This window comes from Phyllobates terribilis, unplaced genomic scaffold (genome assembly GCF_046119375.1).
Source record: "Phyllobates terribilis strain yellow unplaced genomic scaffold, ASM4611937v1 Scaffold_8__6_contigs__length_399053987, whole genome shotgun sequence".
NCBI classification, from domain to species: domain Eukaryota; kingdom Metazoa; phylum Chordata; class Amphibia; order Anura; family Dendrobatidae; genus Phyllobates; species Phyllobates terribilis.
The window spans coordinates 137,782,624-137,796,138 of record NW_027362768.1 but is presented as its reverse complement, the minus strand read 5'-3'; positions in this window follow the sequence as shown (position 1 = coordinate 137,796,138).

The following is a 13,515-nucleotide window of genomic DNA, read 5'->3' as shown; positions in this document are numbered from 1 at the left end:
AGTAGAGAAAGAACTCCTGGAGGGTGCCGGTCCCGCTGGTGAGCACAGCCAGTTCAAGGAGAGGGGAGGGAAGAAGGTCGGCACTACCAACGGGTAAAAGTCAAAATGTATTAATCCAGTTTAATTGCAAAAAGAACTTCGGCACTCCATACATGAATATATAAGAAATATTGTATCTAGACTAATCTCACTTTGAAAAATGAAGGTTTTTTGCGCATAATTTGGCCAATTTATGTGTGCCCATCAACCACGACTAGGTTACCTTCGTATGATGGGAAACTACGCTACGCTACCACTGGATATGCCACTCTTGGGCTGTAAGCCTGTATGAACAATATGTCTCTGCTTGGGCTTTTAATTGGCCAAATTATGCGCAAAAAACCTTCATTTTTCAAAGTGACATTAGTCTAGATACAATATTTCTTATATATTCATGTATGGAGTGCCAAAGTTCTTTTTGCAATTGAGATTACTCTTTTCTTCAGAGCACCCGAATAGACCAGTGAGCGACCTCTCTCTTTTTTCTATTAATCCAGTTTAATGCAATGATAAAGGCACAATTATCGAGCCAGAAACGCATTAGGTGTTTTTAAACTGGATTAATAGATTTTTACCCGTTGGAGTGCCGATCTTTTTCCTTCCTCTCTACTTATATTAGTGCTACACGCCTTCGATGACATAAAAAAACGGGTGTAAAGAGATGGTGCAATACGTCACTGAGAATAAAACAGTCCTAATATCAATGATAAAATGCTCTGATACTGAATGTTTTATTCCTTTGGATTCTGGGGTATTATATAGAAGTAACGTAAAGAAAATGGTTATTCCACATATACATTGTGTGAATTGAAAGCATATTATATCAGTCATGGCTAGCTGTGACCACTTTAGTGCAGAGATAATGCCTTGTAGTTGGAATGACCGTTGCTATAGAGATAACTTATTTTTATGATAAAGTCTCCTTTATTTCCAATGAAGGGAAGAAATGTGTAGGATATGACTTTCCACTTTGTATGGCAGCAGGTAGCTTAGAAAATATTTAAAGTTTCCTATAGAAGGTAAGCCAACATCAGGGATTACTATAATAACTTCTATTTATGTCAAAATCCCCATTTGGGAAACATAACCTCATCTTGTGCTTCAATTCCTCCTTCATTGGCAAACTTAGTAGACCAGTTTACATACTAGGAATTCATGCATTGTGCTGAGATCTCCTAGATATTACATTCCCCAATGGCTCTACCCTTTGCTAAGTACCATATCTTCATTCGGACATATGTTTTACTTTTGCATACAATAAAATATGGACCATTTCTCATCAATTTGATGGATCTGATTATCATCTATTTTTGGTCTGTGGACCCCTTTTACCATCAATGTGGTATTCATTTTTCACATATGAAAAAAAAAAATCCAACTCTTCTACCTATGAAATAATCTTATATATAACGCTGGATGCGTCCTTCTGTCCGAAGCCAGGATGGCCAGCGCCTATTCAGTGTGACGCCCGAGTCAGCACGTGCGCATGTAGTACTGTGGCATCATTTTAATGAAGACACTGTATATGCGAATTCACAGACAAAGTCTTCAACAAAATGGCACTAGATATCTTGGGATGCACACACGTTGACTCCGGCACCATTTTATTGAAGAATTCTACTACAGCGTCAACATAGCAGTGAGCACATGCCGGCTATCAACATTGTGCCTATGGCCGGCGCCTGAGCACTGCTATGTTGACATTGTAGCACATTACTTCAATAAAATGGCACCGGAGTCAGAACGTACACATACTGCCATCCCCTGGCGCCATTTTATTGAAGACACTGATTATGCAAATTCTCAGACACAGGGTCTTAAAAATAAAAAAGGGGTATTGCCCCTCATCAGTGCAAAGTAAGAGAACTGATTTGGCTAGGTGAGAGGCTCTGGACTGAGGTCTAAGGGGTAACGGTTCTCCTTGTGGAGAGCAACATACCGGCTTCCGTAACATCATGTCTGCAAATTGAGATTCTGATTTGGCTTTTATCTTAAGTCATATTGCAAAACTTGTTAAAGGGTCGATAGTGACTTGTAGAATTGCTGCTTCCAACAGGTGGTGCTATAGAGTTCAAGTCCTCTTCCCTTCTGAAGAGGCAATTTGCATATTAAATTTCCCAGAGGAGCATTGCACGGCGAATAAGCCTCCTTACATTGGCACGCCAGAGTTGGTATGTCATTCTCCACAAGAAGAAACATTTGCCCTTAGACCTCGCACCTTTCCGTGGAAAGCTATATAGACAAAATGCTCAGCCCAAAAAGGAGGAGTCACATCCCTGTATGTACAAACTTTTAGATTTCAATGGGCAGGTGCAAAACAGTAAGGTCTGGGTCCTGTTTTGTCCTCGTCTATTTTGAGCGAGGTGAACTAGAAGAGTTAGAGACCCTCCTGATTGGGTCACCTTGTCGCGGTGGGGTGTCTTTTATGCTCTTTTGATCAAAATAGTGTTAACTAAGCACCCTATGTTATTTATATCCACTATTACTATTTATTCATTTACTTACTGCAGTTTATTTGCTTAGATAATGTGAGTGAAAAAATTACATCCTAGTCGGACCCAACAGAGCCATACCACTATGATCCATATTGATTGAGGCTGCATATTGACTTTTTTAATGGTAATGGGCTATTTAGCTGGTATCGAACAGATAGTACATTTTCAATCTCGGCCACCCTTTGGGGAGTGTTTCTTTAAATCCACCATGAATGATTAAATAAACATTAAAAACTTTTTATTCCTTAATGAAGTATTGCTTATAGTATGTCCATCAATATTAATTTTTTGCATGGATACTTTTCTGTCAAAGTTTAATCTTTGCTTTTTCTGTCAAAGTTTTATCTTTGCTTTCTTTTTAAATGGCATTTTTATTTGCTTTGCAACTGTAAAGTGACAGTCAGTACTCTGCTAGGCATGGAGAACCAATTAAAGAAAAAGATCACATTATTAAAAAAGTTATCTAAAGTTTACAAAAACAAAAGTCTACATTTTTTTTTCAGGAAACCGTGCCACCCTTGTTCATGGGATGTCTTTGGTATTGCAGCTCATTTCCATTTCTTATCATCTGAATTCAATTATCTATTAATGGGATTGTCCCCAACTTTAAAAGTTATAATTATTCAGTCCAAGTTGGAGTAATAAAAAAATGTAAAAACGTATACTCATTTTTGGAACAGATGGTCTGTCATCTCCTTTCATCCCCTTTCAATTGAATCTACATTATTTGCAAACTACTACTCATCTTCTTCAATGCTACAGCTGCACAACACATTACTGTCTAGGGTATTGATTCCATTGTTTTAGAGCTTTCACTCCCAGTTCCTATCTCTATTGCTGAGCTGAGAGCCTTTAGGCTATGTGCCCACGTAGCAGATTTGATGCAGAGCGTTTTTGCCTCTCTCTTGCAGAAAAAAAGGCATGCAGATTTACATGCGTTTTTCTGCCAGAGAGAAGTGTTTTTTCAGTGTTTTTACATGCGTTTCCGCATGCATTTTTTCAAGTAGTTTTCCAAGCGATTTTGAGCATCACTTGGAAAAGTGCTTGACAAGTTGGTCACACAATAAAAATCCATGCAACCGGCATGGATTTATAATGTGTGAACAACTGATGCTTTAAATGCAGCATCTATAGTTAAAAAAAAGAGAATTAAAACGTTAAAAATAAAAAAAACCTGTATACTCACCTCTCCGGTCTCCTCCAGTCTGCTCCCAGCCGCGTTCTCTCTCCTTGGCGTCTCGCAGTGTGCTGTCAGGACCTGCAGTGACGTCATTTAGTCAGCTGATGGTCACGCGACCATCACCTGACCGCCGACGTCAGCGGTCGCGTGACCATCAGGTGACTAAATGATGTCACCGCAGGTCCTGACAGTACACCGCGGGACACCAAGGAGAGAGGACGTGGCCGGGAGCAGACCGGGGGCCGCCGGAGAGGTGAAAATACAGGTTTTGTTTATTTTTTACTTTTTTATTTCTTTTTTTCACTGCGTGGTAGCCGGGATGAAGAGGAGCTGTAGTCTCCTCTTCATCCCCGGTACCACATGCACCGCCATTACGCTGCAAATTTGCGGCCATTGAATTTAATTGAAACGCAGCAAATCCACATATACCTGTGGGTTTGCTGTGTTTCAATGTTCCTCAATGGCCGCGAATTTGAGCGTAATGTCGGTAGAAATGGTCATGCTGCATTTTGCAACGCAATGCGAATTCGGCACGCAAATTAGCGCATCATGTGCACAGCACATCCGAATTCACATTGCTTTGCATGGTAGACTGTTTTACAAGCGTTTTCGCAGCCGTAAAAACGCTACCAAAACTCTACGTGGGCACATGGCCTTAGGCTGCGTGCCTACTATGCATTTTTCAAGCATTTTTACTGCTGAATTTCCGCAGCGAAAATGCTTACAAAACGCTTGGTAATAAGCGACCCATGGTCTCCAATGATAATCTGTATCTGCTGTGCACATGTTGCGGAAATTTCCGCTGCGCATTATTATTGCGGATGTCCATTATTTTTGCGGAAACGCGGCGGAATTGCCACCATTGACTTGCATTGAATCGCATAATATCCTCATGACTACATGTGCACATGTGGATATTAAGCGATTCAATGTGCGGGTGGTACCCGGGTCTGGAGAAGAGGAGACTCTCATCCAGACCCGGGTACCATAGTACCTGTTAAAAAAAAAAGAATTTAAAATAAAAAATAAACATTATACTCACCTTCTGATGGCCTGCGGTCTTCTCTCCGGTACGTCCTGGCTTCCCGGTGGCTCGCGATGGTGTAAAAGGACCTTCCATGACGGCATTTAGTCATGTGACAGGTCAAGCGACCGCTGACGTCGGCGGTCGTGTGACCTGTCACATGACTAAATGACATCATGGAAGGTCCTTTTACACCACCGCGAGCCACCAGGGAGCCTGGACGCACCGGAGAGAAGACCGCTGGCCATCAGAAGGTGAGTATAATGATTATTTTTTTATTTTTACCATTTCTATTCTTTTTTTAACTATTAACTTGGTCACAATATATAAATCCATGCCGGTTGCATGGATTTATATAGTGTGACCAAGTTGTCAAGCACTTTTCCAAGTGATGCTAAAATCGCTTGGAAAAACCCTTGATAACCTGCATGCGAAAATGCATGCAAAAACGCTTGACAAACGCTTCTACCTGGCAGGAAAAACGCATGTAAAATCTGCATGCGTTTTTCCTGCCAGGAAGATGCAGAAAAAATCCGGAGCATTTCTGCTTTGTGGGCACTTAGCCTAAGTCAGGAGGATTAACCCTTTTAAGCCGTCTACACTATGTTCCAAATTATTATGCAAATAATATTTTCTCAGATTCTCCCAAATTACCTATATGAATTGCAGTCATTGTAATTTTCCAGTCAAATAACTATTAGAGTACAATTGAAAGGTTTTTGTACAAACTGCCTATGATAACAGTATATTTAAAAAAAATAAAAAACTCAAACTGCTCTCAAAATGCATGTTCCAAATTATTATGCACAGCAGAGTTTTCAACCTTTTCATTTTAATAAAGAACAAAAAAATGGTCATTTTTGAAATTATAAGCATTAGCAGGTTATTACAAACTGAAATCAAACAGTTTTCAACTCAAAACTTTATTCTAGGTGATGTTACATTTGCACATAGGACCGCTTGTTCGAAAGGAGCTTCTGAACTCTCTCGTTCATTGAATTTGTCAGGGTTTGGATGGTTTCTGCTTCAATTGTTTTGCATGAGGACAGAATACCCTCCCAGAGCTGTTGCTTAGATGTGAACTGCCTCCTGCCATCATAGACACTCCTTTTGATGATGCTCCAGAGGTTCTCAATGGGGTTGAGGTCAGGGGAGCATGGGTGCCACACCATAAGTTTGTCCCCTTTTATGCCCATAGCAGCCAGTGATGCAGATGTGTTATGTGCAGCATGAGACGGGGCATTATCATGCATGAAAATGATCTTGCTGCGGAATGCACGGTTCTTCTTCTTGAACCATGGAAGGAAGTGCTGTTTGAGAAACTCAACATACATTATGGAGTTCATCTTTACCCCTTCAGGGATCCTAAAAGGGCCGACAATCTCTCTCCCCATGATTCCAGCCCAAAGCATTACTCCACCTCCTCCTTCTTAGCGCCGTAGCCGTGTTTGCATGGGGTGTCCATCAACCAGCCATCCTCCACTCCATCCATCTGGACCATCGAGATCATTTCATGCATGATAATGCCCCGTCTCATGCTGCACATAACACATCTGCATCTCTGGCTGCTATGGGCATAAAAGGGGACAAACTTATGGTGTGGCCCCCATGCTTCCCTGACCTCAACCCCATTGAGAACCTCTGGAGCATCATCAAAAGGAGTGTCTATGATGGCGGGAGGCAGTTCACATCTAAGCAACTGCTCTGGGAGGGTATTCTGTCCTCATGCAAAACAATTAAAGCAGAAACCATCCAAAACCTGACAAATTCAATGGACAAGAGAGTTCAGAAGCTCCTTTCGAACAAGGGGTCCTATGTGCAAATGTAACATCACCTAGAATAAAGTTTTGAGTTGAAAACTGTTTGATTTCAGTTTGTAATAACCTGATAATGCTTATAATTTCAAAAATGACCATTTTTTTGTTCTTTATTAAAATGAAAAGGTTGAAAACTCTGCTGTGCATAATAATTTGGAACATGCATTTTGAGTGCAGTTTGAGTTTTTTATTTTTTTTAAAATATACTGTTATCATAGGCAGTTTGTACAAAAACCTTTCAATTGTACTCTAATAGTTATTTGACTGGAAAATTACAATGACTGCAATTCATATAGGTAATTTGGGAAAATCTGAGAAAATATTATTTGCATAATAATTTGGAACACAGTGTATATGGGCATGTAGGACATAGGAACCTGAATAAAATTATGCCTTGATAGCTGCAAATCAATGTCTTATTCCAGAGAAATCCACGTTTTTCTTACATGTAAATGAGCTTTTAAGATCTATGGGCCGGACATAGATCTCCCTGAGAATCTGCCTCCAGAGCTTATTTGTGATGTGTAATGGCCGCTTTCTGCTCTCTTGATCTCACTGCAGAGCTGTGTGTGATTATAATTGACACATCCAGAGGTTCTTCTCAGCTTAAGCATCCATCTCACAGGCAGACAGTTTTGCATTATTGTTGCAGCACAGCAGAGCTGTGAGAGCTGCAACTTGTAACGTGTTTGTAAGGAGACAAAGTTCAGCTCTACTGTTCTTTGTTAGTTGGATGTCTCACACTGGTAATGTCTCCTTTTTATTAAAAATTATCTCTAGAGTCAGATTCTCATGCAGATTAGGGTCTTGCCCATAGCCTGGAATAGATCATTTAAACATGGCTTTCTTTGGAATAAGACATCAGATCACAGATATCAAGGTATCATTTTATTCAGCTTCCTATGACCTGCATATAGATGGCTTAGGAGGGTTAATCCTATTGACAGATTCCATCTAAATCACCCTTACATGGCTATTGCATTCCCTGTCCTTGCTTTTATACATGATCTGGCCGTCTATCCTGATTGCCTGCGCTATACCATGTGATGTTATAGCTGCAACGCATTATGGGGCAGCCCATGAAGCGACGCCTAAGGTCAGAGGAGTCTTCTGCTGTTGATGCAATTTTCTCCAATGTGCAAAATAGAGGCAAGCATTTTTTGAGTGATTCACACAAATAGAATCCTAAATAGATCAAATTTGCTGGGTCCTGTGAATTTGTTAAAAAATTATACTTGTTCGATTCTCAGCCAAATGATTTGCTTGTGTCTATCCAGGGTCCAATAACACTAACTTTTAAACTTAAAGGGAAAAAACCCTTTATCTATTGAATATAAAATTGAATTATGGGTATTAGTCCTGAAAAACAGTATTGCTACATGTGCTTTAAAGTTTTCCAGGCAAAAATATCCAAAAATTATCTTCAGAATAGAGATGAGTGGATCGGTCATGGAGAATCGAGTTCGAGTCGACATTCGCGGTTTCATTCCAATTCGTTCAATTTAAGATTCGATTCACAGTTTGCAAAAAAGAAAAAAAGCTCTTAGCACCAGTTCCCACACTGTTGAAGCATCAGAGAGTGGGATAACGTCATTTTGCTTTGACGCGGGGGCCTCCCATAATGCCCTGCAGCTATGACATCTTCTGGATTATCATACCTTGTACAATGGTGGTCAGTACCTCGGCCATCACAGATCAGCGGTTCCCAGTGGAGCACACTTTGTACTGCAGAGTCATTTTCCATCTCCAGAGTCACTGGGTAAGTCTCTCATGGATTGGTCAGCAGTTTCCTCTCTCTCTCCTTGCCCTTACGTGTATTTTACAAGCAATTATAAGCTTTCTAGAATTGAAATTTGTGCAAATTTAATTTAAGCCAGAGAATTTGAATTAAAAAAAATTTGTTCATCTCTACTTTAGATACGTCAGAGATATATACCGTATTTTTCAGACTATAAGACGCACTGGAAAATAAAATGCACTCCACTTTTGGGGAGCAAAATAGGAAAAAAGAGATTTTTTTATAAGATGGGGGTCCGTCTTATTATCCGAATTTTAGAAATCTTACCTGGGGGCAGTGGGGGTGCGGGGTCACAGGAGTCATGGTCCCTTCCTCAGGAAGGCGGTGCCGGCAGAAGTGGAGCAATGCTGCGGGCCCTGTTTGGGAGGAGAGGGTGTCCCATCAGTGAAATGCTGTGGGCTCAGTGTCGGCAGTGAGGCAGGGTGTAATGCATTGCTTTCCCGGTGGTGGGCTTCAGGAAGATGGCTGGCGGAGGCGGCGCAAGGTCAGATTGAGACCCTATTCTGCGTATGTGACGCGCCCCCTGGGCCTGTGTTGTGCAGGGGATACCCGGAGCCGGATCGCTGGGGGTTGTAGTCTCAGTGTGGCGGTGACCCGGTCCGTGCCCAGGTCGGTCAAACCAGTGGCAGTCTTAGGTAATAACAATGTCCGACTACGCCACCCGTGGATTGCGGTCAGTGGGGACCGCCGCTGCGCTGCAGACCGCTGAGGCTGATGTTGTTTGCGCAGCCGAATATGGGATAACTCCCCACGGGAGAAGTATTGCCTCAGGGCAGCTAGTGTGGAAGATGGGAGTGATGGTGTGAGCGTCCCAGTAGTAATGGTGCTGGTGCGGCGATGAAACACAGAGACATGTGGTGCAGTTCAGGGTCTTTACTGATGGTATAACGCAGACCCTCCCGGGAGTACTGGTTAGCAGTAGGGGCCTGGTCAGTCTGTAAGCAAGTAGGATCTCCCCTGGCCAGGTGGAGTTGTAGGCCTCCCCGACTATCTGCACTCTTTCCTGGCTACCTTGCTCTATGCGGGTAGAAGTAGCCCACGTCCCTGAGTATACCGTGTGGTTCTCAGCCGTATGGCCGGTGACTAGAGATGAGTGTTGTTCTACTCGAACTGTTCGCCAATCTCAAGTTCGAGCTGTTTTGGGCGGTGTTCGAGCCGTTCGGCGAACACGAACAATTTGAGAAAAATTCGGCTGTTCGAGGTTATGTTCGATAACTGTTCGTGCACCAAAATCATAACTGGATTTTTTCTCAGTAATGATGAAAATTAATGTTAATACGCAGTTTGAGTGTACAGCGGGGTGGGGGGAGGGGCAGGGGATGGATCTCTGCAGGAACAATGAAGATCTCCATTTTTTTTTCTCTTTCCCGCATTTGCAGTGGGGAGGTGCAATCTGTCAGCCTATCAGCAGTGCACACACGGAGCGAAGTGCTTTTTTTCACACAAGCAAGGGCATGTGTCATTGGCAGTGTATGTCACATGTCCTTGCCCTATAAGACCAAGCCATTTTCCCCGTCGCCACCATTTTCTCACTGCTGCAGCTGCGTGTTAGACGGCACCGCTGTTGCTGTGTGCGCTATACCTTGTTAATTTCAAGCCAATTTTCGCACAAATCTACAGATAGCTTGGGAGTAGGGAATAGTTGTGATTGCAGTCCTTTTAAGGACTAGGTTACAGCATTTCCTACGACTTTTATCAGGCAGGTCTGTGCTCTTAAATAGATAGATTGTGGGAGTAAAGACTAATTGTAATTGGAGTCCTTTTCAGGACTAGGTTACATCAGTTCCTATCAGTTTTTGCCAGGCAGGTCTGTGCCAGTGCTGTGCAAGTTTTTTTCACAGCATTTGGCTGAATCTAGCAAAGTTAATCCTTTTTGGCCTATTGCAGAGTGTGTTAGTCAGTGGAGTAGCCTATCTGTGTTGCAAGATATACCACCTGTGTATAGAATACCAATTTTTTTACTGCACCTAGTGAAGTAAAATCTTTTGGGCATAGCATCATTCTATTAGTCCATCTATACTGACCTCCATCAGGTTGCAAATTAAAACTAATTTTTATCTGCATCTACAGTACCTCTGAAAAAATATTTGGGCTTCTACCTGTGTGTGGGACTTGTTGTATTAGTCCATCTATACTGACCTCCATCAGGTTGCAAACTGAATATATTTTTTTCCTGCATCTACCTCTGAAAAAATATTGGGCTTCTAGCTGTGTGTGGGTCTTGTTCTATTAATCCATCTATACTGACCTCCATCAGGTTGCAAATTCAAAATAATTTTTTTCTGCATCTAACCCAGCCAATAGTTTTGGCCTATTACCACAGTTTGGCCACTCAGCTCTGCTCGGTTACCATCCATTGTTTTTTTGTGCAAACAACTCCAGAGTTGTGAATTAGTTAACCACCAAAATGAGTGGAAAAAGGCCTGCTGCTGGTGGAAAGGGGAATAGGCGTGTTGGGAAGGGGAAAAAAGGTTGTGTCCGTGGGGTAGGTGTTAAAGCAACAGTAACATCTGCAGAAGAAAGACCATCTTCCAGCCAAACTAAAATGTCTACTTCTTTTAGCGGACAATGTGATAAGATCCCTTTCTTACGGCCACGCCAATCGCTACAAATTCCAGATGAGGCACAAAAACAGCAGGTGCTTCAACGGATATCAAGTGCTCCTTTAAGTGGGCTCTCCTCCACATCAACTTCAACATCACAAATACTCCAGTCCTCAAAGGTGTCACCCAAATCGCACTTGCTTCCTCACAGCTCCCAAATCTCCAGCTGCCCGTCTGAGTATGAGGTAGAACAGATGGTTGAGTCTGCAGAGCTGTTTACTCATACTATAGCCTGGGAATCAGAGGTCGACTCCAGCGCTTCTGTGAATCCAGACGAGGAAATGATCTGCACTGATGCCCAGAATCTTTATGAGTCGGATCCAGGACCAGACGCAGAAGGTTCTGACCATAATGTAGACCCTCATTCCCAAACTGTAACTCCTGTTGGTGGAGACAATGAGGAAGACGATGATAAGACTCAAATACCTGATTGGAGCGACAACTTTAGTTTTTTGTCAGGGCAGGAACAGGTTGGCTCTGAGGACGACGGGTGTGATAACGCACAGGGTGATGATGATGAGGTCGGAGATCCCACTTACTGTCAACCCACAGTCAGCCAAGAGATGAGGTCAGCAGAGGAGGTGGAGGAAGATGCTAGTGACGACGAGGTCAGGTTGCGCCTTCCTGGACAGAGACGTAGTACTGGAAGCACGTCAACAACTGCATCCTCAAACACAACTCTGCCTCTCACCACAAGTCGTGGTGGCTCTTCAGGTCGCATGGGTGCTAAGCCTTGCATAGCCTGTGCATTTTTTCAGATCGATAAAGATGACCCAACTCGTGTTATCTGTAACATTTGTCAGCAAAAGCTAAGTAGAGGCCAAAAAATACATAGTTTGAGTACTTCATGCATGAACCGGCACATGGACATGAAGCATAAGTTGCAGTGGGAAGCTCAGTGTGCTACAATGCGGCCTAGCCGGCCGGGCCAACCACCGTCTGCCATATCTTGTGCATCCGCGGCCTCTTCATCCTCTGTGACTGGGGGGACAGCAGTCACACCTGTTTTGGGGCGCAGACCTGCCACCTCTTTACCCGCAACAGCCAGCGTGATTGGCAGGTCATCATTTTCTTTGGAGGTGGTAACACCAGCTGGTGTTGAGCGCTGTCCGACATCGATAGCACCACCTTTGGATCAAGGCAACCTAACATGTCCGCCTGCATCTTCCTCACAGACCGGCAGTTTGCCGGGGACACCCTTATCAACCCCGTCTAAGCACAATAGCCAGCCCTCGGTCCCTCAGATGTGGACAAGTAAAAGACCATTTCCTCCTAGCCATGAGAAACCTAAGAGGTTGAATTTCACCATCTGCAAGCTCTTGGCTACATAAATGCTGCCTTTCCGCCTGGTGGACACAGAGGATTTTCGAGACCTTATGTCCGTCGCAGTGCCCCAGTACCAGATGCCCAGTCGGCACTACTTCTCAAAGAAAGGTGTGCCTGCGCTCCACCAGCATGTCGCACATAACATCACCGCTTCTTTGAGAAACTCTGTGTGTGACAGGGTGCATTTCACCACAGACACTTGGACGAGTAGGCATGGACAGGGGCGTTACATGTCGCTGACTGGGCACTGGGTAACTATGGTGACAGCAGGACAAGGGGCTGCTGTCCAAGTCTTGCCGTCCCCACGAGTTGTGCATCAATCCTCTTTATGTCAAAGTTCCTCCACTGCTTCTGCCTCCTCAACCTCCTCTCGGTCTTCCACCTGCACCCAAAGCCTGTCTGGTCATGCCACAAGCTTTCTAACTGCGCAGAAGGGATCCTGCACACCTCCTTACTATGCTGGCAGTAGGGCTCAACGTCATCAGGCGGTTTTTACATTGAAATGTCTGGGAAATGTGAGTCACACAGCTGAGGAGTTGTGGTCAGCTCTGGAGAACCAATTTCATGAATGGTTGTCTCCACTGGACCTGAAACCAGGGAAGGCCGTGTGCGACAATGCTGCAAACCTGGGTGCGGCCCTTCGCCGGGGCAATGTCACACACGTGCCTTGTATGGCTCACGTGTTGAACCTGGTTGTCCAGCAATTTTTAGCCCACTATCCCAGACTAGATGGCCTTCTGCAGAGGGCACGGTCGCTGTGTGCTCACTTCCGCCGTTCGCATCCCGCAGCTCAGCGACTTACATCTCTACAGAAGTCGTTGGGCCTGCCACTTCACCGGCTAAAATGCGATGTGCCTACCCGGTGGAATTCAACTCTGCACATGTTGCAGCGACTGTGGCAGCACCGACAAGCCCTGGTGCAATACGTTCTGACGTATAGCCTGGGCCAACGAGATTCAGAGGTGGGGCAAATCACGCTGGAGGAGTGGTCTCAGATCAGGGACCTATGCACCCTTCTGCACAGTTTTGAAATGGCGACGAAGATGTTTAGTGCTGACGATGCCATTATCAGCATGACTATTCCGGTGATTTACATGCTGGAGCACATGTTAAACAGAATTCGGAGTCAGGTGGTGGCACAAGAGGAGGTGGAGGAAGTAGAGGAGGAGGAGTTGTATGCGGAAGGGCTAACATCTGCAAGGTCCAGACGGTCGGCAGCACCAAGGCGGCAGG